The sequence below is a fragment of the Rhinoderma darwinii genome, chromosome 4 (genome assembly GCF_050947455.1).
Source record: "Rhinoderma darwinii isolate aRhiDar2 chromosome 4, aRhiDar2.hap1, whole genome shotgun sequence".
In the NCBI taxonomy this organism is placed as follows: Eukaryota; Metazoa; Chordata; class Amphibia; order Anura; family Rhinodermatidae; genus Rhinoderma; species Rhinoderma darwinii.
In genome coordinates, this window is record NC_134690.1 from 275,720,571 (window position 1) to 275,744,357 (window position 23,787).

At 43.1% G+C, this 23,787-nt stretch overlaps 1 protein-coding gene across 1 annotated transcript in view; it reads left to right on the forward strand.

The window, feature by feature from the left end:
• Positions 1-1,645: 1,645 nt before the first annotated feature.
• Positions 1,646-23,787, forward strand: part of CCSAP (centriole, cilia and spindle associated protein) — a 33,763-nt gene continuing 11,621 nt past the window's right edge. The window contains exon 1 of the mRNA XM_075864318.1: positions 1,646-1,756. The gene's annotated coding sequence lies outside the window, so the exon portion shown is untranslated. The remainder of the gene's footprint in view (positions 1,757-23,787) is intronic.

Genomic DNA, 23,787 nt, shown 5'->3' on the forward strand with positions numbered 1-23,787 from the left:
GCAGCATATACGGAGGGCACTGTGGCAGCATATACGGAGGGCACTGTGGCAGCATTTACGGAGGGCACTGTGGCAGCATATACGGAGGGCACTGTGGCAGCATATACGGAGGGCACTGTGGCAGCATCCAGTGTGGGCACTGTGGCAGCATCCACAGTGGGCACTGTGGCAGCATCCACAGAGGGCACTGTGGCAGCATCAACAGAGGACACTGTGGCATTATCTAGGGGTGTGTTGCATTATCTACAGAGGGCACTGTGGCAGCATCTACAGAGGGCACTGTGGCAGCATCCACAGAGGGCACTGTGGCAGCATCCACAGAGGGCACTGTGGCAGCATCCACAGAGGGCACTGTGGCAGCATCAACAGAGGGCACTGTGGCAGGATCAACAGAGGGCACTGTGGCAGCATCTACAGAGGACACTCTGACAGCATCTACAGAGGACACTGTGGCATTATCTAGGGGTGTGTTGCATTATCTACAGAGGGCACTGTGGCATTATCTACAGAGGGCACTGTGGCAGCATCTACAGAGGGCACTGTGGCAGCATCTACAGAGGGCACTGCGGCAGCATCCACCGAGGGCACTGTGGCACTATCTAAAAAGGGGCTGCCCAATCTTGACATGTGTGCTAACTGAGCCGCCCGACTGCATAGATAGATGGATGGATGGATGGATGGATGGATGGATAGATAGATAGATAGATAGATAGATAGATAGATAGATAGATAGATAGATAGATAGATAGATAGATAGATAGATAGATAGATAGATATGAGAAATGATAGATAGATAGATAGATAGATAGATAGATAGATAGATAGATAGATAGATAGATAGATAGATAGATAGATAGATGATAGATAGATATTAGATAGATAGATAGATAGATAGATAGATAGATAGATAGATAGATAGATAGATAGATAGATAGATAGATAGATAGATAGATAGATAGATATGAGAAATGATGGATAGATAGATAGATAGATAGATAGATAGATAGATAGATAGATAGATAGATAGATAGATAGATAGATAGATAGATAGATAGATAGATAGATTGATAGATGATAGATAGATAATAGATAGATAGATAGATAGATAGATAGATAGATAGATAGATAGATAGATAGATAGATAGATAGATAGATAGATAGAGAGATGATAGATAGATAGATAGATGGATAGATAGATAGATAGATAGATAGATAGATAGATAGATAGATAGATAGATAGATAGATAGATAGATAGATAGATAGATAGATAGATAGATAGATAGATAGATAGATTGATAGATGATAGATAATAGATAGATAGATAGATAGATAGATAGATAGATAGATAGATAGATAGATAGATAGATAGATGGATAGATGGATAGATGGATAGATAGATAGATAGATAGATAGATAGATAGATAGATAGATAGATAGATAGATAGATGATAGATAGATAATAGATAGATAGATAGATAGATAGATAGATAGATAGATAGATAGATAGATAGATAGATAGATAGATAGATAGATAGATAGATAGATAGATAGATAGATAGATAGACAGATACATACACATGACTAGCGGAATACACAGCATAGAAGTAATGGCTCTTTCCCCTTTCACAGCGCAGGAAGAGGCGGCGCCATCATCAGGATTTGGATCGCTGAAATGTTAACCACATAATCGCCGAGTGTTTATGTCACACACGAGAGGAACCTGAGATGAGTAGAAGCCTGTCGTGCTAGCGAGCTGTGAGTATTCTGCCCTCAGAGGTCACGTCAGGTAGCGGCAACAGGGCATGAGACGCTGCCAGTCACACTGTCACATCAATGGCTGCTTATAGCGGCTCCTGGTATAAAGGCTGCAGCTATTGCGGAGATCCCACAGGTGTCATTCACCCGCTGTGCCCCGGTGCAGGAAGCCGCCACTGCTCGTGAATGTCGCGCTTGTCGTGGGGTCATCACTCACTGCTGCCTAGTGCCAGGACTACTGCGGCACGTAAAGGGTGCGTGGAGACTAGTGATAAAAATAGCCGTTCTCTTCTGTGTACAGTCATGTAGTGATCGCTCTTCCAGGACCATCTGTCACCATGTTGTGTAAAATGGAGGGTGAGGAGATAATCTAGTTCATATATCTATGTACTATAGATCACCATATGTAAGCACTGGGGCTCTTGTATTGCTCTGTTTATCATAGGTGGGAGGATTTGTAGTGTTTTATCTTGTATCAGTGATGTGCATATCTGACATAATGGCATCAGATAACTGGCATTATTTACCCATCATGTGGGCGCTTCGGTAGTCACACTGGCCTCATACCCACCGACGGAAGTGTGCATGAGGCTTTAGGGGGAGGGCAACTATACATGTAGAGGGCAAGATCGTGTAGATAGAAAACTGGGACTTATTAAAGGGTTTTTCCCATCTTAGACATTTATAGCATATCCTCAGGTTGTGTCATAAATGTCTGATAGATTTGGGTCCCAGCTCCAGACCTGCACCTATATCGAGAACGGAGGTCTCCCGACCCCCATTTTGCCTAGTGCGGCGGCTTCAGGATCCAGGCAGGGACTAGTGGAGAGGGGGTCACGCGTGCGCGCGACCCTCTCCGTTCTGTTCAATGGCAGTTCAGGAAACCGACAAACAAGCGCCAGCTACTCAGTGGTTTCCTTAACAAACATTATGCTCAATGGGAGTTAAAAATACAGCCAAGCAAGCGCAACTCGGCTGTTTCTGTAACTCCCATTGAACAGAATGGAGAGAGCGGCCCGTGCACGCAACCCTCTCCACTAGTCCCTGTCTGGACTCTGCGGTCACCACACCAGGCATATAGGGGGTCGAGGGACTCCCATTCGCGATTTAGGTGTGGGTCTCAGAAGTGGGACCCACATCTATCAGACATTTATGATATTTCCTGTGCATATGCGCCATAAATGTCTAAGATGTGAAAACCCTTTTAAATGTCAGAAAAGTATGACATAGTGGAGATTACAGAGACAAGGTTGGATGATAGCTATGAATGGTTGGCTAACTTACAGGGTTACAGTCGTTTTCCAAAGGATCGTAAATAACGGAAAGGGAGAGGGGTTTGCCTTTATGTAAAGTCCTTCCCAGTGTTGGACTGGAGTACCTTGGGTCTACCAGAGGAAATAATTATTGGGACCCACCCATCAGCTATATAGAAATAATGCAACCACTATTAATTGTGTAGTAAAAGTGTGTAGTATACAAATAACAATGTTACCACCATATATAGGTAGATACCAGTTCTACACAGGCTCTCTGCAGACCATATAATTGCATACAGTCCAGTTACATTTAGTCATTCACAGGTGACGTCTTCTCAGATTGGAGTCATTCACTTTCCCATTTCTTCTTCATCTGTCGAAGACCACCATGGCATACAGCTGCGACTCGCCTCTGCAGAGATAGCAACACTTCTCTTTGCCTTTCCGGCATCTTCCCCACCGACCCCCCCCCCCCTCTACAAAAACTCACCATTTATAGTGACGCAAATTGAAATAATGCTTTCTCTTGGTGCCTCATACCGTAATAGTACCCCTTTTTGTGCTCTACACATAAGTAGTGCCCTCTTTAAGCCCCGCACAGTAATAGTTCTGCTCCTAGTACCTCACACAGTATAGTTATAGTCCTGCCCCCACACGGTACTAGTGCCCCCTTTTGTATTCCCTAAACAGTAATGCCTCCCTATGTACTTCCACACAGTAGCAATGTACTCCTTTTTGTCCCATACAGTAGTTAGAGCTGCTCTTTTCCCCATGTAGTGGCTGTCCTCTTTTATGCCCCCATTTAGTAGTTATGTCCCCTAGGTGTCCCTATACAGTAGTTAGGTCCCTTTGCTGCCCCCTTATAGTGGTTAGGTCCCCTTCTGTGCCTCAATATAGTAGTTAGATCCCCTTTGTGCCCCCATATACTACGTCATTGCATCACATGTCCTGGGATTCTGTCTCTCTATGCCTCCTTCCGACCGCTAGTGGGCCACAGGCCTTAAACATTCTGTGGCCCACAACAGTAAGCGGCAGGGCATGTAACCATTAGTCAGCGGCCGACTCCCGGGGCCAGAGAAATATATGTGAGTGAAATGACCATATGGAGTCTCTATGAGTAGAAATACATAGAGTGAAAAAAAAAAACCATAATAAAATACTGATCGGTGTTTGCTATAAGCCACCAAATATAACAGAGTGCACAGAAAGTTATTATGGGGGCGTCAATTACCCAGATAGAAATTGGGGAAACTGAAACCTGTGAATGTCATAAAGGAAAGAGATTTCTGTCAATCACTAAAAATAATGATCTTTCCCAACTAGTGGAGGACCCAACTAGAGGGTCAAATAACACTGAATGTAAGCTTATGCATTTGGAAAGGGAAAATACGTGTCACCGTTGTTACATTCACAGGCTGCAAACCGGTACATACCTAGTCCTGCTCTCTGCTGAAAAATAGATACAATTGTATGGCCGGGTTTTCACGTCCTAGTCAAAATACGTTTTTTTGGGTGAGATTTGTGGCAAAACTGCGCCATTTTGTGTAAATTACAGCAAAACTGCAAGTTTTTATCACGTAATGGCAAAAAAAAAATGCAATTTGAGCATGAAGTGCGAATCCAGCCTATCAGTCTAGACAATGCTCTGTAAGCTAAATATATCAGCAGCTGCTCTGACTATCTTACTGATAGTTTGCTACAATGTATTAGGCCCCATGCAGACACCCGTAAAAAATTTCCGTGATTGCAGACTATAATACGGTCCGCGGTTACGGACTTGCCTGGTTCTATTGGCCGCGGAAACCTTTCCGTACCGCTACGGATAGGTGTCCCTGTCAGGAATTATGGAGCATGACGTACTTTTCGTTTTTTTTACGGGCCGTGCTCCGATACTTTGTATGGGAGAATGGCCCGACAATGCGGGCTGCGACACTCTGACCGGGGATTCCGCTACTGGAGAAGCCCCTGTCGTCACTATCCATATATGGACGATTACGTCAGCGTCTCTCTCTAGGAGTGGCATCCCCGGTGTCAGATCGCTCTGTGCCGGGGATTCCGCTACTGGAGAAGCCCCTGGCGTCACTGTTCATATGTGGACAGTGACGTCAGCGTCTCTCTCTCTCTAGGAGCGGAATCTCCGGTGTCATATTGCTCTGTTTCGGGGATTCCGCTTCTAGAGATTGCCCCTGACGTCACTGTCCATTATGACAGTGATGTCAGAGGCTCTCTCTAGGAGCGGAATCCCCAGCCGACACTCTGATCGGGGATTCCGCCACTGGAGAAGCCGCTGGCATGACTATGCATATATGGACAGTGACGTCAGGGGCTACTCCTGGAGTGGAATCTCCGGCAACAGTGCTGCTGACGCTGAGGCAGAGGATTCCGCCTTTAGAGTTAGCCCCTAACGTCCCTGTCCATATGTGGACAGAGACATCAGGGGCTCCCTCTACCAGCGGAATCCCCGGCCAGATGGATTTCGCTCCTACAGGGAGCTACAGTGGTGTTATTTACAGGAAGGGAATGCAAATTACGGGGGCTGTGGGGGGGGGGGGGTGATACATACAGGGGGGGTGGCGCTATCTGCAGGGGGTTGGTGCTATCTACAGGGGGGATTGTGCTATCTACAGGGGGTGGGGTGCTGTCTATAGGAGGTGTTATATACAGGGGGTGTGGCACTATTTACATGGGCACTGTGGCATTGTCATGTCCGTGGCTGCGGGCCGTCAGGTTCACTCTCCCCCTGACGGCCGCAGCCATGGGTCAGTGGGCGCAGGGCCCAGTCTCCTCCTCAGGAGATGCCAGCGCTCACTTCCACTTACCTCTACCGGATCCCGTACTTTGATGAACTATTAGCCCATGAGTGCCCTGGACTATAAGAGGGGTTCAACCCCTTGCTTCTATGCCTGAGCGTTGTTGTCGTACCCTAAGTTTGTCTATGCGATGGTCTCCTCGTGTGTTCCTGTTCCCATTACCTGTATCCGTGCTATCCTGGTCGTGTGCCGTGCTGAGCCAGAGTCGTGCTGTGCTGTATACCACGCCGGCCCTGCTTCACTACGCCCGACGTCTGCCTGCTGCCTAATCCCAGCCGAGCCTGCCTTGCTACTGACCGAGCTGCCACAGGTACCCTATACGAACTATAGACTTTAACCTGCGCCTTGTTGGCCAGCTGCCATACCGCCAAGGCGGTACGGCCCAGTGGGTCCACGAACCCTACGTGGCAGGCATTATATAGGCACTACCCACAGGAGACACCGTGGCGCTATCTACATGGGCGCTGTGGTGTTTTCAGGTGGCTGCGACAAAAAAAACCCTAACTAATAAAATTCATCAATTTTTTTTTTTTTTTAACGTCCATGAAAAATGTATGGCAAATGTCGGTGAAAAACGGTCAGACGATCGGGAAATAGATTCACATTTTGAGACACGTTGATGCAAAACAGCCATGAAAAACTGACAGTTGATCCATTGTGAATATAGCCCTGTTATCCGCTCACAGTGATAGAGTATATATAAATATATATATATATATATATATTATAAGGAAATATATGTAAAAAGTTCCGTTGAGTTTCCATCATTCTGCGCTATTTTGTCCAGCATTTTTCACCGGTCCCCTTTAGATCTGTGCAGCATAAATGTAAATAGGCCTTTGAAAATCCTGTCTCTACTTTGTTTTGTTTCCAATGCACGTTTTGGCTGGACAAAACACAAGCAGAAAATTCATCAAAACTGCACTGTTTGATTAAGGCCTGCTGCATTTTTGGTACCATACCTTAGGCTTCGTTCACATCTGCGCCAAGGCTCCGATCCGTCTGAGCTTTCCGTCGGAATGGAGCTCTGACTGACACAAAGTGAAACCAAAGATTTCCGTTTCCATCACCGTTGATTTCAATGGTGACGGATCCGGTGCCAATGGTTTCAGTTTGTCTCTGTTGTGCAAGGGTTCCGTCGTTTTGACCGGATGCATACCGTAGTCGACTAGAAAGAGGGGGCAGGCCCTTCCGTCAGCCTTTTGACCCCTGCAAAGTGATTGTGGGGTGCCAATGGTTGTTGTGGCAGCCTGGGGCCCTACTAAAGGACACTAGATCTACCTTATTTGTGCTCTTTTTAAGCCCAACCAGCGGAGCCGTTACTGTTTTAGGATAATTTCGCCTTCCACAAAAAATGGAATAAAAAGTGATCAAAAATGCATGTACCCCAAAATTTTACAAATAGTAACGACATCTTATCCCACAAAAAAAAACAGGCCCTTACATCTCTCAATTGGCGGAAAAATAAAAAAGTTATGGGTCTCAGAATATGGCGACATGAAACAATTTTTTTGTCTTTTAACAATTTGTTTTTTCTTTGTAAAAGTAGTGAAACAAAAAAAAAACGAAATTTGACATCCTTAACATGTCATTTTTGCTGAACTCCGTTAAAACGAAGCCCAAAAAACAATGGAGAAATAATTTTTTGCCCATTTCACCCCACAAAGAATTTGTTTCCCAGTAAATTATATAGTATGGTAAATGGTGATGTGAAAAACTACAACTCATCTTGTGCAAAAAAACAAGCCCTCATACGGCTATATCTATGAGAAAATAAAAAAGTTATGGCTTTTGGAAAGTAAGGAGGAAAAAAACAAAATAAAAAATGGATGCGGTGGGAAGGGATTCACTTAATTTAAAATGTAAATATTTTTCCGAAAAATTTTGGCTTTGCCTCATTCTCCTGACGTCTCTCTAAGGCCCCATGCACACGAACGTGCTTTTGCTGCCGCAATTCCCCCGAAAATCCACGAGAGTATTGCGACCCCATTCATTCCTATGGGGCCATTCACTCGACCGTGGTTGTTTTTACTTATTTTGCGGGGTTTTTTTGCCTGCGTTTTTTTAAGCCATTGAAGCTAATGCAAAAAAGTATTACAAACGAGCGCGGCAGGTTTTTTCTGCCTCCTATTAATTTTAATTGAAGGTCAGAGGTGGCGCTATTTATAGGAAGGGGGGATGAAGGGTGCCATCTACAAAGGTGGGGGTGCTATCTACAAGGGGGCTGTGTGGCACGAATACCTGGTAACCACAGTATCACTGCGCTTGATTGGCCAGCCAACTCGCCTGACCTAAACCCCATAGAGGATCTATGGGGTATTGTCAAGAAGAAGATGAGAGACACCAGACCCAACAATGCAGACGAGCTGAAGGCCACTATCAAAGCAACCTGTGCTTCCATAACACCTCAGCAGTGCCACAGGCTGATCGCCCCCATGCCACGCCGCATTGATGCAGTAATTCATGCAAAAGGAGCCCCGACTAAGTATTGAGTGCATATACTGTACATACAGAAATGTTGGCCTACTGAAAAGTATTAAATATAATTTTTTAAATTGGGCTTATATAATCTGATTTTCTGAGACACTAAAGTTTGGGTTGTCATTAACGGTTATATATACTCGTCAACATTAAAAGAAAAAATGCTGGAAAGAGATCACTGTGTGTAATGAATCTATGTAATATGAGATTCACTTTTTAAAGAGGCTCTGTCACCACATTATAAGTGGCCTAGCCTATATTGTACATGATGTGATCGGCGCTGTAATGTAGATTACAGCAGTGTTTTTTATTTAGAAAAACTATCATTTTTGACGGAGTTATGACCTATATTAGCTTTATGCTAATGCATTTCTCAATGGACAACTGGGCGTGTTTTACTATATAAGTGGGCGTTGTACAGAGGAGTGTATGACGCTGACCAATCAGTGACCAATCAGCGTCATACACTTCTCTCCATTCATTTACACTGCAGATAGCGATATAGCTATATCACTATTTGCAGTCACATAAACACACTATAACGTTACTGCAGTGTCCTGATAGTGAATATACATTACCTCCAGCCAGGACGTGATGTGTATTCATTCTCCTGACCACTTCTGTAGCGTCTCTGTGATTTACAGCATAGCAGGCGTAGTCTCGCGAGATTATGCTGTAAACTGTCATTCACAGCGAGATCTCGCTGTGCTGTGCTGTAAATCACAGAGACGCTACAGAAGTGGTCAGGATTCTGAATACACATCACGTCCTGGCTGGAGGTAATGTATATTCATTGTCATGACACACGAGTAGCGTTATAGTGTGTATGAGGCTGCACATAGCGATATAGATATATCGCTATCTGCAGTGTAAATGAATGGAGAGAAGTGTAAAACACGCCCAGTTGTCCATTGAGAAAGTCATTAGCATAAAGCTAATATAGGTCATAACTCCGTCAATAATGATCGTTTTTCTAAATAAAAAACACGGCTGTAATCTACATAACCGCGCCGATCACATCATGTACAATATAGGCCACTTATAATGTGGTGACAGAGCCTCTTTAAATTGAATAACTGAAATAAATGAACTTTTTGATTATAAACTAATTCATTGAGAAGGACTAGTATGTCTTCTTTATATAGGCATCATTTTTTTAAGTTTTATTTTATTTTTAGCCAGGAAGTTTTATAAGGCTTATAAGTTTTCTAGCAGTTTTTCAAATATTCAACAAAATTTGCAAAACATATATTTTTTAAGCACCACTTTAGTTTTGAAGTGGCTTTGAGGGGTCTATATATTAAGTCACCCCATCTTAAAAACTGCACCCCTCAATGTATTCAAAACAGCAGTTAGGAAGTTTGTTAACCCTTTTGGTGTTTCACGGGAATTAAAGAAATGTAGATGTAAAATTTACAAATTTCATTTTTTCGGGCAGATTTTTAAATCAATCCATTTATTTCAGCAACACAGCAGGTGTTAACAGAAAAACACAACTCAATATTTATTACACAGATTCTGCAGTTTTCAAAAATATCCCACATGTAGCCCTAGTGGGCTACTGGACTAAAACACAGACCTCAGAAATAAATTTTGGATTTTTTTCAGCCTCCTTTTTATTAGGATATTTTCCAGGCACCATTTCATGTTTAAAAAGGCCTGGAGGTGCCAAAATATTAGATATACCCCATTTTGGAAACTACACCCCTCAAGGAATGTATCTTCGGGTGTAGTGAGCATTCTGACCCCCGGTTTTTTCATAGAATTGGGCCGTGAAAATTAAAAATATTTTTATCCAATAATACATTTTTAATTTCCATAAGGAATTCAGGAGAAAAAGCACCCCAAAAATGGTTAGGCAGGTCATAAGCTGCTGTTTGGACACTCAGAAGAGAAGGAGCGCCTTTTAGCTTTTGGAGCGCAGTATTTACTGGAATGGTTTTCTGATGCCATGTTGCATTTGCAAAGCCCCTGAGTTACCAGTTCAGTGGAAACCCCAAATAGTGACCCATTTTGGAAACTACATACACTCCTTAAGGAATTCATCTGGGGTGTAGTGAGCATTTTGACCCCACAGGTGTTTCAGCAAATTTATTAGGATTGGGCTGTAAAAATTGTATTTCTTTTTTTTGCCAATAATGTGTCGTTTTTTTTCAATTTCACAAGGACTATATGAGAAAAAGCACCCCAACGTTTAAAGAGCATTTTCTTGAAATTACCCATATGTGGTCATAAACTGCTGTTTGGGCACACGGTAGGGCCCAGAAGTGAAGGAGCACCATTTGGATTTTGCAGCTCCGATTTTGCGGAATTGGTTTCTGGGGGCCATTTGGCATTTGCAGAGCTCCTGAAGTGACAGTACAGTAGTGTGATCCCAGTTTGGAGACTATAGCCCTCAAATAATTAAATTAGGGGTGTAGTGAGAATTTTGACCCCTCAGGTGTTTTATGGATTTTATTAGAATTGGGCCATAAAAATGAAAAAAAAAATTTTTTCCAATGTCGTTTTAGCTCATTTTTCATTTTCACAAGGAATACAGGAGAAAAGACACGCAAAATTTATTACACAATTTCTCCTGAGTAAGGAAATACCCCATATGTGGTTGTAAACCGCTGTTCGGACACACGGCAAGGGTCTAAAGGCAAAAAGCACAATTTAGTTTTTGGTGTGAAGATTTTACAAAATGGTTTTTGACGCCATGTTGCATCGCGCTGAGGTACTAGTATAGTGAAAACCCCCGAGAAGTGTCCCCATTTGGAAACTAAACCCATTTAAGGAATTTATCATAAGGTGTAGTGAGCATTTTGACCCCACACGTTTTGCAGAAATTAGTGCACAATGGATATTGTAGATTGAAAATTGACATTTTTCCACAGATATGCCATTTCGGTGCCCAATATGTTGTGCCCAGCTTGTACCACAGGAGACATACACCCAATAAATTGTTAAGCGGGTCCTCCGGAGTACAGCAATACCCCATATGTGGTCATAAACTGCTGTTTGGCACACTGCCAGGCTCGGAAGGACCACCATTTGGCTTTTGGAGAGCGTATTTTGCTTGGTAGTAGTTTGTTTAGGGTTTTACTTTTATTTCAGTTTATAATGGAGGAGCATAGGTAAGTTTAGTGGAGTACATCAGGGTATATGTAAGCTGTGCGGAGTGCATCAGGGTATATGTAAACTGTGCGGAGTGCATCAGGGTATATGTAAGCTGTGCGGAGTACATCACTATATGTAAGCTGTGCGGAGTGCATCAGGGTATATGTAAGCTGTGTGGAGTACATCAGGATATATGTAAGCTGTGCGGAGTGCATCAGGGTATATGTAAGCTGGGTGGAGTACATCAGGGTATATGTAAGTTGTGAAGAGTACATCAGGGTATATGTAAACTGTGCGGAGTGCATCAGGCTATATGTAAGCTGTGCGGAGTGGATCAGGCTATATGTAAGCTGTGCGGCGTACCTCAGAGTATATGTAAGCTGGGCGGAGTGCATCAGGGTATATGTAATCTGTGTGGAGTACCTCAGAGCATATGTAAGCTGGGCGGAGTGCATCAGGGTATATGTAAGCTGTGCGGAGTACATCATGGTATATGTAAGCTGTGCGGAGTACATCAGGGTATATGTAAGCTGTGCGTAGTACATCAGGGTATATGTAAGCTATGCAGAGTATATCAGGGTATATGTAAGCTATGCGGAGTGGATCAGGATATATTTAAGTTTTGCGGAGTACATCAGGATATATTTAAGCTTTGTGGAGTACATCAGGGTATATGTAAACTGGGCGGAGTACATCAGGGTATATGTAAGCTGTGCGGAGTACATCAGGGTATATGTAAGCTGGGCGGAGTACATCAGGGTATATGTAAGCTGTGAGGAGTGCATCAGGGTATATGTAAGCTATGCGGAGTACATCAGGGTATATGTAAGCTGTGCGTAGTACATCAGGGTATATGTAAGCTGTGCGTAGTACATCAGGGTATATGTAAGCTGGGTGGAGTACATCAGGGTATATGTAAGCTGTGCGTAGTACATCAGGGTATATGTAAGCTATGCAGAGTATATCAGGGTATATGTAAGCTATGCGGAGTGGATCAGGCTATATGTAAGCTGTGCGGAGTACATCAGGGTATATGTAAGCTGGGTGGAGTGCATCAGGGTATATGTAAGCTGGGCGGAGTATATCAGGGTATATGTAAGCTGGGCGGAGTACATCAGGGTATATGTAAGCTGTGTGGAGTGCATCAGGGTATATGTAAGCTGAGTGGAGTACATCAGGGTATAAGTAAGCTGAGTGGAGTACATCGGTATATGTGAGCTGGGCTGAGTACATCAGGGTATATGTGACCTGGGCTGAGGACATCAGGGTATATGTAAGCTGTGCGGAGTACATCAGGGTATATGTAAGCTGAGTGGAGTACATCGGTATATGTGAGCTGGGCTGAGTACATCAGGGTATATGTGACCTGGGCTGAGTACATCAGGGTATATGTAAGCTGTGCGGAGTACATCAGGATATATGTAAGCTCTGCGGAGTGATCAGGCTATATGTAAGCTGAGTGGAGTACATCGGTATATGTGAGCTGGGCTGAGTACATCAGGGTATATGTGACCTGGGCTGAGTACATCAGGGTATATGTAAGCTGTGCGGAGTACATCAGGGTATATGTAAGCTGAGTGGAGTACATCGGTATATGTGAGCTGGGCTGAGTACATCAGGGTATATGTGACCTGGGCTGAGTACATCAGGGTATATGTAAGCTGTGCGGAGTACATCAGGATATATGTAAGCTCTGCGGAGTGATCAGGCTATATGTAAGCTGCGCGGAGTACATCAGGATATATGTAAGCTGTGCGGAGTACATCAGGGTATATGTAAGCTGGGCGGAGTACATCAGGGTATATGTAAGCTGTGCGGAGTGCATCAGGGTATATGTAAGCTGTAAGGAGTATATCCGGGTATATGTAATCTGTGCGGGATATGTAAGACCCTAAAATGTCATAGTCTCCGCTGCATCTACAGGGTCCAACTGTGGGGCCTAGCAAATGATGACATGGGGTTTCAGGTGAAGAACTGCTTGATATATAAATTAGTCTGGGCTGTCGTTTTGCATCATTGCGTTCCGAGAGTCATAACTTTTTTTTATTTTTCCATTGATGGAGTAGTGTGAGGGCTTCAGTTTCATGGGAATAGCTATAGTTTTTATCAGTATTTTTATTAGTATCATTGTGAGGTACATTAAATTTTTACATTTTTGTTTTTATCCGTTTTTATTCAAATTTTTGGAAGGTGAAGAGACAAAAAAACAGCAATTCTGGCACTTTTTTTTATCCTGCCATAGGTACAATGACATTTTAAGACCAACAGTGTCCGTTCTCTGTCTCTAGATTAGTATAATGTGGGGCTCAACAGGTCTTTATTACATGAGGTGGTATTATTTCTAGAGGATAGATTTCTTTTCCTTGCTATCATGGAATTTATGTTCCTATATGAGATATAATATTTTTGTTTCTGGAGTAGACATAATGTATTTGTTTATACTTCTGAATATCTAAAGATTCTGATCTTGGTTTAGTATTGCACTCATCTATTAATATGTCGCAGACTTTGGAGTGTGGACACAGAAGAGCTATGCTGATCGACAGAAAAATAGTAAAATAATGTAAAAAAATATCTGAGCCCAAAACTGTGTGTGATCCTGGCCTTAAGGCCCCATGCACACGAACGTCCTTTTGCGGCCGCAATTCCCCCTAAAATCCACGGGAGAATTGCGACCCCATTCATTCCTATGGGGCCATGCACACGACCGTGGTTTCCACGGTCCGTGCATGGCCCAGGAGCCCGGACCGCAGAAAGAACGGACATGTCTTATTACGGTCGTTTTATGCGGTCCAGGCTCATAACAAATAATGGCCGCGGCCATGTGCACGGCCAGCGATTTGCGGGCGGCTTGCGGCTGACACTCCGGCCCCCGGACGACCCGAAAATCACGGCCGTGCACATGGCTACGGGCGTGTGCATGAGGCCTTACTCCTTCCCGCTGCAGCCACTTTTGGACTTTCTGACAGCCCCATTTTTCAAATCTGACATGTGTCACTTTATCTGCTAATAACTTTGGAATTCTTTTACCTATCCAAGCGATTCTAAGAGTGTTTTCTTGTGACAAATTTTACTTTATGTCAGGGGTAACATTTGGTCAATAAATTCATTGCTTATGTGTAAAAAGCACCAAAATTTAGAGAAAATTTGTATTTTTCTAAATTTAAACGTATTTGCTTGCAAGACAGATGATGATCATAATACCACACAAAATAGTTGCTAATTAACATTTCCCATATGTCTTCTTTATGTTTGCATCGATTTTTGAACATCCTTTTATTTTTCTAGGACGTTTACATGGCTTATAAGTTTAACAATTTCTCAAATTTTCAAGAAAATGTCAAAAACCTATTTTCAGTTCTGAAGTCGCTTTGAGGTGCCTATATTTTGGGAAACCCCCATAAATCACCCCATTTTAAGAACTGCACCCCTTAAGTATTCAAAACACCATTTAGAAAGTTTCTTAACCCTTTAGGCATTTCACAGAAATTAAAGGAATGTGAAGGTGAAATTTACAAATTTCTATTTCTTTTTTTTTCAGAAATTCAATTTTAATAAAAAATATTCTGTAACACCGCAAGTGTTAACTGGAAAATACACCATAATATTTATTACCCAGATTCTGCAGTTTTTAGAAATATCCCACATGTGGCCCTAGTGCGGTAATGGACTGAAACACCGGCCTCAGAAGCAAAGGAGTACCTAGTGGATTTTAGGGCCTTCTTTTTATTAGATTATATTTTAGGGTATGTTCACACGCAAAATAAAAAATGGCTCAAAATGACGGAGCTGTTTTCCAGGGTAAACAGCCTCTGATTTTCAGCCATTTATGTAGCTGAAAACGTTTTTTTGAGGTGTTTTTGGAGCTGTTTTTCCATTGACATAATAAAAAACAGCTCTAAAAATAGATCACAAAGTGACATGCTCTTTCTTTTTACAGGGCGTCTTTTTACGCACTGTTTTTTAAAACTGCAGTGTAAAAAACGCGCCTTCTGAAGTAAACACGTTTTTCCCATTGAATTCAATGGCCAGATGTTTGTAGTCATTTAGATAGCGTTTTTCAAGGCGTATTTCGAGGCATTTATGCCCCCGAATACGCCTGAAAACTCGGCGTATTCTTAGGTACCTTGTCAGGTAAGAAGAGGTCTTGTGGTACCAAAACAAAGGAAACGCCTCAAAGACCCCATTTTGTAATCTACACCCCTTGAGGAATTCATGTAGGGGTGTAGTGAGCATTTTGACCCCACAGGTGTTTCATAGATTTTATTAGAATTGGGCAGTGAAAATGGAAAATTTCATTTTTTTCTCAATAAGTCGTAGATTTAGCACAAAAATTTTTCATTTCTCAACAAATAAAGGAGAAAAAGCGCCCAACATTTGTAAAGCAACTTCTTCAGTGTAGGAAAATACCCCATGGTGGTTATAAACTGCTGTCTGGGCACAGAAGGGAAGGAGCGTCATTTGGATTTTGGAGCGTAGATTTTGCTGGATTGGTTTCTGGGTGCCATGTCGCATTTGCAGAGATTTATGAGGTACCAGTACAGTAGGTGTTTTATAGATTTTATTAGAATTGGGCCGCAAAAGTTTTAGCTCAGCCTTTTTCATTATAACAAGGAATACAGGGAAAAGGCCCCCCCAAATTTTTTACGCAATTTCTCACAATTAAGGCAATACCCCATATGTGGTCATAAACTCCTATTTGGACACACATCAAGGCTCTAAAGGGAAGCAGCGCCATTTGGTTTTTGGAGTGGATGCGCCTATACCAGGGGTGGGCAAACTTTTTGACTCGCGGGCCACAATGGGTTCTAAAATTTGACAGAGGGGCCGGGCCAGGAGCATTTGGAGGGAGTGTTTGGGCCGGATATACTAAAGCATTAAATGTAGTGTGTGCAAACCTCATAGCACAGTAAGAACACTACAACCCAATTTATTAACTGTCTTTCAAATGTGAAAGATAGCCCTTATCAGTTAATAAATTTGTCTCAAGGAATATGCAAGATATGGCATTTACATACTATTTCGCAGATACTGGGAGAAGGAAATGTAAATAGATTAAAATAACATACGCACTGTGATTTATCAAGAAAAAAGTTCTGTTGACTCTGTAAATTAGCTGCCAACCTCTGAGCAGTAGCCGCCCGTTCTTGTGTTGACTGCTTGCTAGCATAGTTTGCATGCTTCGTGGCAAAGTGACGGCTGATATTGTACTCTTTGAAAACCGAAGGGCTTAATGGTGACGTGAAACGAAGTGAAAATTAAAGTGAAATAAAGAGAAATACGCGCCACATTAACCCCTTAATGACCGGGCCATTTTGCACGTTAATGACCAAGGATTATTTTTTGTTTTTCCACGGTCGCATTCCAAGAGTCGTAACTCTTTTTTTATTCCGTCGACATAGCCGTATAAGGGCTTGTTTTTTCCGGGACGAGTTGTATTTTGTAATTGTACCATTTTTAGATGCTTATAACATATTGATTAACTTTTATTAACTTTATTTTAGGAGAGAATTGAAAATAAGCAGCTATTCCAGCATTAATTTTCACGTTATAAATTTACGCCGTTTACTATGCAGCGTAAATAACATGTTAACTTCATTCTATGGGTCGGCACGATTACAGGGATACCAAATGTGTAAAGGTTTTATATGTTTTTTCTACGTTTGCACAATAAAAACCCTTTTAGAAAAAAATTACTTGTTTTTGCATCGCCGCGTTCCAAGAGGCGTAATTTTTTTATTTTTCCGTCGATGTGGCCGTACGTGGGATTGATTTTTGCGGGACAATGTGTAGTTTTCATTAGTACTATTTTGGGGTACATAGGACTTATAGATGAACTTTTATTTTATTTTTTATGGGGGGAATGGGAGAAAAGAGAGAATTTTGCCGTTGTTTTTTGCGTTTTCTTTGGACGCCGTTCATCCGGCGGTTTAATTAATGTGTTCATTTTATTGGTCAAGTTGTTACGATCGCGGGGATACCATATATGTGTATGTGTGATTTGTTTTGACCGTTTTATTAAATAAAACCACTTTTTGGGGCAAAAAAGTAGTTTTATTTGACTTTGACTGTAATTTTTTTTATTTTTTTTTTCACAAACTTTATTTAACGGTTTTACTTTTTTTTTTTTAGTCCCACCAGGGGACTTCACTATGCGATATGCCGATCGCATATATAATGCTTTGGTATACTTCGTATACCAAAGCATTATTGCCTGTCAGTGTAAAACTGACAGGCAACCTGTTAGGTCATGCCTCTGGCATCGCCTAACAGGCAGATGCTGAAGACAGACCTGGGGGTCTTTGTTAGACCCCCGGCTGTCATGGAAACCCGACGGCGACCCGCGATTTGTTTGCGGGGGCGCCGATCGGGAGACAGAGGGAGTTCCCCCCTCTGTCAAACACATTAAATGCCGCTGTCACTGTTGACAGCGGCATTTAATGGGTTAAACTGCCGGAATCGGCGCGTGCTTCGATTCTGGCAGTTGCAGCAGGAGCCAGGCTGTGTATAACAGCCGTGCTCCTGCCGCTGATCGCGTGGGTAAACTGTCAGTACCCGCGCGATCACAGGACGGATATATCCGTCCTCCTGCGCGAACTAGCAGCTGCTGAGGACGGATATATCCGTCCTTCGGCGTTAACAACGGTCAATGTGTTTTGAGTGCGCCATCTATTGGGAAAACGTGGGCATTGCAGGGAAAGGGGAAAAAAAAGGAGGTTTTTACTATTATTTGGACAAGTTCGGCGGGCCGGATTAAAAAGCCTAACGGGCCGTATGTGGCCCGCGGGCCGTAGTTTGCCCATGTCTGGCCTATACCAACTATGTATAGCTTTTTTTTTTTTCATTCCATTCCAATTTATAAAGGACTTGATCAGGGAAACGGGGCTATTTATGGTTTTTATTACTTTAAAACTTTTTTTTTTACACTTACTAGGAGTCTTGAAGGCATGATCCTCTGTAGTGCAGTGTATTGTAACTGTCATTTTTCATCTGACTTCCTGATATTAGTCCTTCTCAATGAATTAGAATATCATCAAAAAGTTAATTTATTTCAGTAATTCTATTCGAAAAGTGAAACTCATATATTATATAGATTCATTACACACAGAGTGATCTATTTCCAGCATTTTTTTATTTTAATGTTGATGATTATGGCTAACCGTTAATTAAAACCCAAAATTTAGTCTCTCAGAAATTAGAATATTATATAAGCCCAATTTTATAAATGATTTTTAATACCGAAATTTTGGCCTACTGAAAAGTATCTCCAGTATAGGGTTGTGCGATTAATCAAATTCATTTTATTAATTCACCCTCAAGGGCCCTCATGATTCTGTATTTTAACAGAATTGTAGAATCGATTCTTTAGTGGCGCCGTCGCGCGGTGCTGCAGGCGGAAGCTCCGCCGCCTCGTCACTTACTGGTCCGCCCCTTTCTCTGCTTCCCCATGGAACTGCTGTACTGTACTGAACAAAATGATACTCTACAGAACAGCAGTTGCGTAGGGAAGCAGGGACTCCTCGTATATAGCCACATGGTCCTGTAGATACCGCCCCGCTGCTGATAGCACCCCCCTTGCAGATCGCACCACCCCCCTCTTGTGGATCGCATCACAACCCCCCCTTATAGATTGCACCGCTGTAGATAGCATCCGCTTGCAGATCGCACCACCATCCCCCTTTGTATCTTGTAGATCGAACAACAAGACCCCCGCCTCCGAATAGATCACGCTGCTGTAGATAGCACCCCCATTGCAGATCGCAAACCCCCCCCCCCTTGTACCTTGTAGATCGCGCTGCTGTAGCTCCCATTAGGAGTTGAATCCCCGGCCAAAGCATCAGCCACCTCTGGCCGGGGATTCAGCTCCTAGTGTTAGCTACAGCGGCGTAATCTACAAGGAAGGGGGGTGCGATCTACAACGGAGGGGGATGGTGCTGCGATTTACAAGGGGTGGTGGTGCGCTCTACAAGGGAGGCGGGTGGTGCTGCAATCTGCAAAGGGGTGGGGGTGCTGCGATCTACATGTGGGGTGCTATCTACAAGGGAGGGGGTGGTGGTGCGATCTACAAGGTGGGATACGATCTACGTGGGGGTGCTTTCTGCAAGGGGGTTTGGCACTGTCTACATGGGCACTGTGGCACTATATTGTGGGACTGGCACTATGTGGGCTCTGGCACTATATGGGCACTGTAGCACTCACTATATGTGGGCATTGTCACTATATGTGGGCACTGTGGCACTATGTCACTATATGTGTAAACTTGGGTATTGTCTACCCTGAAAAATGTAATCCATCCTTCTTCTTTTTTTTTTTTTTACGGCCATGAAAGACGGACTGGAAATGGATGACAATTTGGAGACACCGATACAAAATGGACATGAAAAACTGACCATTGATTTTTTCGCGGTCGTGTGAATGTAACCTAAATGACTATGATGCCAGGAGTCCCGTTCACATGTACCGTGATCGGGCCGCGAAATCTGTCTGACACACAGACCGTTTTTCACGGTCCAATCACGGTCGCGTGAATCCGGCAATGTCGGAGACCGGCTGAGGGAGTGACGATTAGAGGGGGATGTTAGTGCACAAATCGCATAATTGATTATAGATTCTGTTAACCTGATCCCTGCGGGGAACACAGAAGTTATAATCAATTAGATACACATTTTTCCAATTGTATTTATGATAAACTAAAGTATTTGCAGAGGTTAAAAGTTGTGAAGTTCCGTATGATAATTATAGCAATATATGTTAAAAAGTTATTTATATAAAGAAAATTTATTAAATTATCTCTTGGCATTACTGATAAATAAACAGAAAAAAATAAGAAAATCGAGATTCAAATTGAAAATCGCCCAAAGTGTTGAAACAAAATCTAGATTTAATTTTTTGGCAAAATCGTCCAGCCCTAGTACAGTATATGCACTCAATACTTGGTTGGGGCTCCTTTTGCATGAATTACTGCATCAATGCAGCATGGCAAGGAGGCGATCAGCCTGTGGCACTGCTGAGGTGTTATGGAAACGCAGGTTGCTTTGATAGCGGCCTTCAGCTCGTCTGCGTTGTTGGGTGTGGCATCTCTCATCTTCCTCTTGACAATACCCCATAGATTTCCAAATTAAATGCAAAATTTACTTTCATCTGGGTGGTATAACCGTCTGTTTTACAAGCAGATGCATTTAAATTCTGAAAAATGTTGCAATTTTTCACCAATAAACACTGAATATATCGACCAAATTTTACCACAAACATGAAGCCCAATTTGTCACGAGAAAACAATCTCAGAATCGCTTGGATAGGTTTAAGCATTCCGACGTTATTACCACATAAAGTGAAAAATGTCAGATTTTAAAAATGGGCTCTGAGCCTTAAGGCCAAAACTAGGCTGCGTCCTTAAGGGGTTAACTGCATCAATGTGGTGTGGCATGAAGGCGATCAGCATGTGGCACTGCTGTGGTTTTATGGAACCCCAGGTTGTTTTGATAGCGGCCTTCAGCTCGTCTGCATTGTTGGGTCTGGTGTCTCTCATCTTCCTCTTGTCAATGCCCTATAGATTCTCTATGGGGTTTAGGTCAAGCGAGATTCCTGACCAAACAAGCGCAGTGATACTGTGGTTATTACACCAAGCATTGGTACTTTTGGCAGTGTGGGCAAGTGCCAGGTCCTGCTGGAAAATTAAATCAGCATCTCCATAAAGCTAGTCAGCAGAGGGAAGCATGAAGTCCTGGAAAATGTCCTGGTAGACAGCTGCATTGACTCTAGACTTTATATAACACAGCGGACCAACACCAGTAGATGACATGGCTCCCCAAACCATCACTGACTGTGGTGGAATCTTCACACTGGACCGCAAGCAACTTGGATTGATGCCTCTCCACTCTTCCTCCAGACTCTGGGACCTTGATTTCCAAATGAAATGCAAAATTTACTTTCACCTGAAAACAGGACTTTGGACCACTGAGCAACAGTGTTGGTCCACTGTGTTATATCAAGTCCAGAGTCCACGTCTACCAGGAAATTTTAGAGCACTTCATGCGTCCCTCAGCTGACAAGCTTTATGGAGATGCTAATTTCTGCCCACACTGCCAAAAGTACCAATACCTGGTTTAATAACCACAGTATCACTGCGCTCGTGTCATGCCCATGGCCGCGGGCCATCAGGCTCTCTCACCTCCTGATGGCCGCAGCCATGGGTCTGTGAGCGCTGGCCCCCATCTCCTCAGGAGATGCCAGCGCTCACTTCCGCCTCTCTCGGCCGGGTCCGTAGGGTGTGTGCGCACGCGCTCATGCCCGCTCTTAAAGGGCCAGCGCGCACACCTGAGTTAAAGTTCCAAATTAGCCCATGAGCACCCTGGACTATGAGGGGCCCAGCCCCTTTCTGCCTTGCCTGATCTTTGTTGTCGTTACCCTAGTCTGTCTATGCAAATGGATTCCTAAGTGTTTCCCATTCCTGCTACCTGTCACCTGTATCCCGTGCTATCTTGGTCAAGTGCCGTATTGAGTTGGAGTCATGCAGGGCTGAGTGCCACGCCTGTCCTGCTACACCACGCCTGGTGCCTGCCTGCTGCCTAGTCCCAGCCGAGCCTATCTTGCTACTGTCTGAGCTACCACAGGTACACCTATACGAACTATACACCGTGTTCCAAATTATTATGCACATTGGATTTAAGTGTCATAAACATTTAATTATTAGTTTTTCAACTAAATTCATGGATGCTATTTTGTCTTAGGGCTCTTTGGATCATTGTAATCAATCTCAGACACCTGTGATAATTAGTTTGCCAGGTGTGCCCAATCAAAGGAAAACTACTTAATAAGGACGTTCCACATTATTAAGCAGGCCACAGGTTTCAAGCAATATGGGAAAGAAAAAGGATCTCTCTGCTGCCGAAAAGCGTGAAATAGTGCAATACCTTGGACAAGGTATGAAAACATTGGATATTTCAAGAAAACTTAAGCGTGATCATCGTACTGTGAAAAGATTTGTGGCTGATTCAGAGCACAGATGGGTTCGTTCAGATAAAGGCATAATGAGGAAGGTTTCTACCAGACAAATTAATAGGATTAGGAGAGCAGCTGCTAAAATACCATTGCAAAGCAGCAAACAGGTATTTGAAGCCGCTGGTGCCTCTGGAGTCCCGCGAACCTCAAGGTATAGGATCCTCCAGAGGTTTGCAAGTGTGCATAAAGCTATTATTTGGCCACCCCTAAACAATGCTCACAAGCAGAAACGGTTGCAGTGGGCTCAGAAATACATGAAGACTAGTTTTCAAACCGTGTTGTTTACTGATGAGTGCCGTGCAACCCTGGATGGTCCAGATGGATGGAGTAGTGGATGGTTGGTGAATGACCACCATGTCCCAACAAGGCTGCGACGTCAGCAAGGAGGTGGCGGAGTCATGTTTTGGGCTGGAATCATGGGGAGAGAGCTGGTAGGCCCCTTTAGGGTCCCTGACGGTGTGAAAATGACCTCTGCAAAGTACGTAGAATTTATGACTGACCGCTTTCTTCCGTGGTACAAAAGGAAGAACCGTACCTTCCGTAGCAAAATTATCTTCATGCATGACAATGCACCATCTCATGCTGCAAAGAATACCTCTGTGTCATTGGATGCTATGGGCATAAAAGGAGAGAAACTCATGGTGTGGCCCCCATGTTCCCCTGACCTCAACCCTATTGAGAACCTTTGGAACATCCTCAAGCAAAATATCTATGAGGGTGGGAGGCCGTTCACATCAAAACAGAAGCTCTCGGAGGCTATTCTGACATCCTGCAAAGATATTCAAGCAGAAACTGTCCAAATACTCACAAATTCAATGGATGCAAGAATTGTGAAGGTGATATCAAAGAAGGGGTCCTATGTTAACATGTAACTTGGCCTGTTAAGTTTTTTTTTATTTCTGTAAATATGACCTCCTGATGCTGCAAATTCAACAAATTACTATTTTAGTTCTCTTTACAACCTTTACAATGTTTTGATCTCTGTTGTGCATAATAATTTTAAACAGTGCTTTTTGAGTTTTTTACTTCTAAAAAAAACCTGTTATCATTAGGAGATTTGTTCAATAAAATTTGCATTATACTCCAACGGTTGATGGCTTGAAGATTATACGGATTGTCATTTGCATCGAGTATTTAGGAAAATCAGCGAAAAATAACATTTGCATAATAATTTGGAACGCGGTGTAGGCTGTGACCTGTGTCCTGTTGGCCAGCTACCATGCCGTCAAGGCGGTACGGCCCAGTGGCTTCACGTACCCAATGTGACAGCTTGATTGGCCAGCAAACTCGCCAGACTTAAACCGCACAGAGAATCTATGGGATATTGTCAAGAGGAAGGTGAGACACCAGACCCAACAATGCAGACGAGCTGAAGGCCGCTATC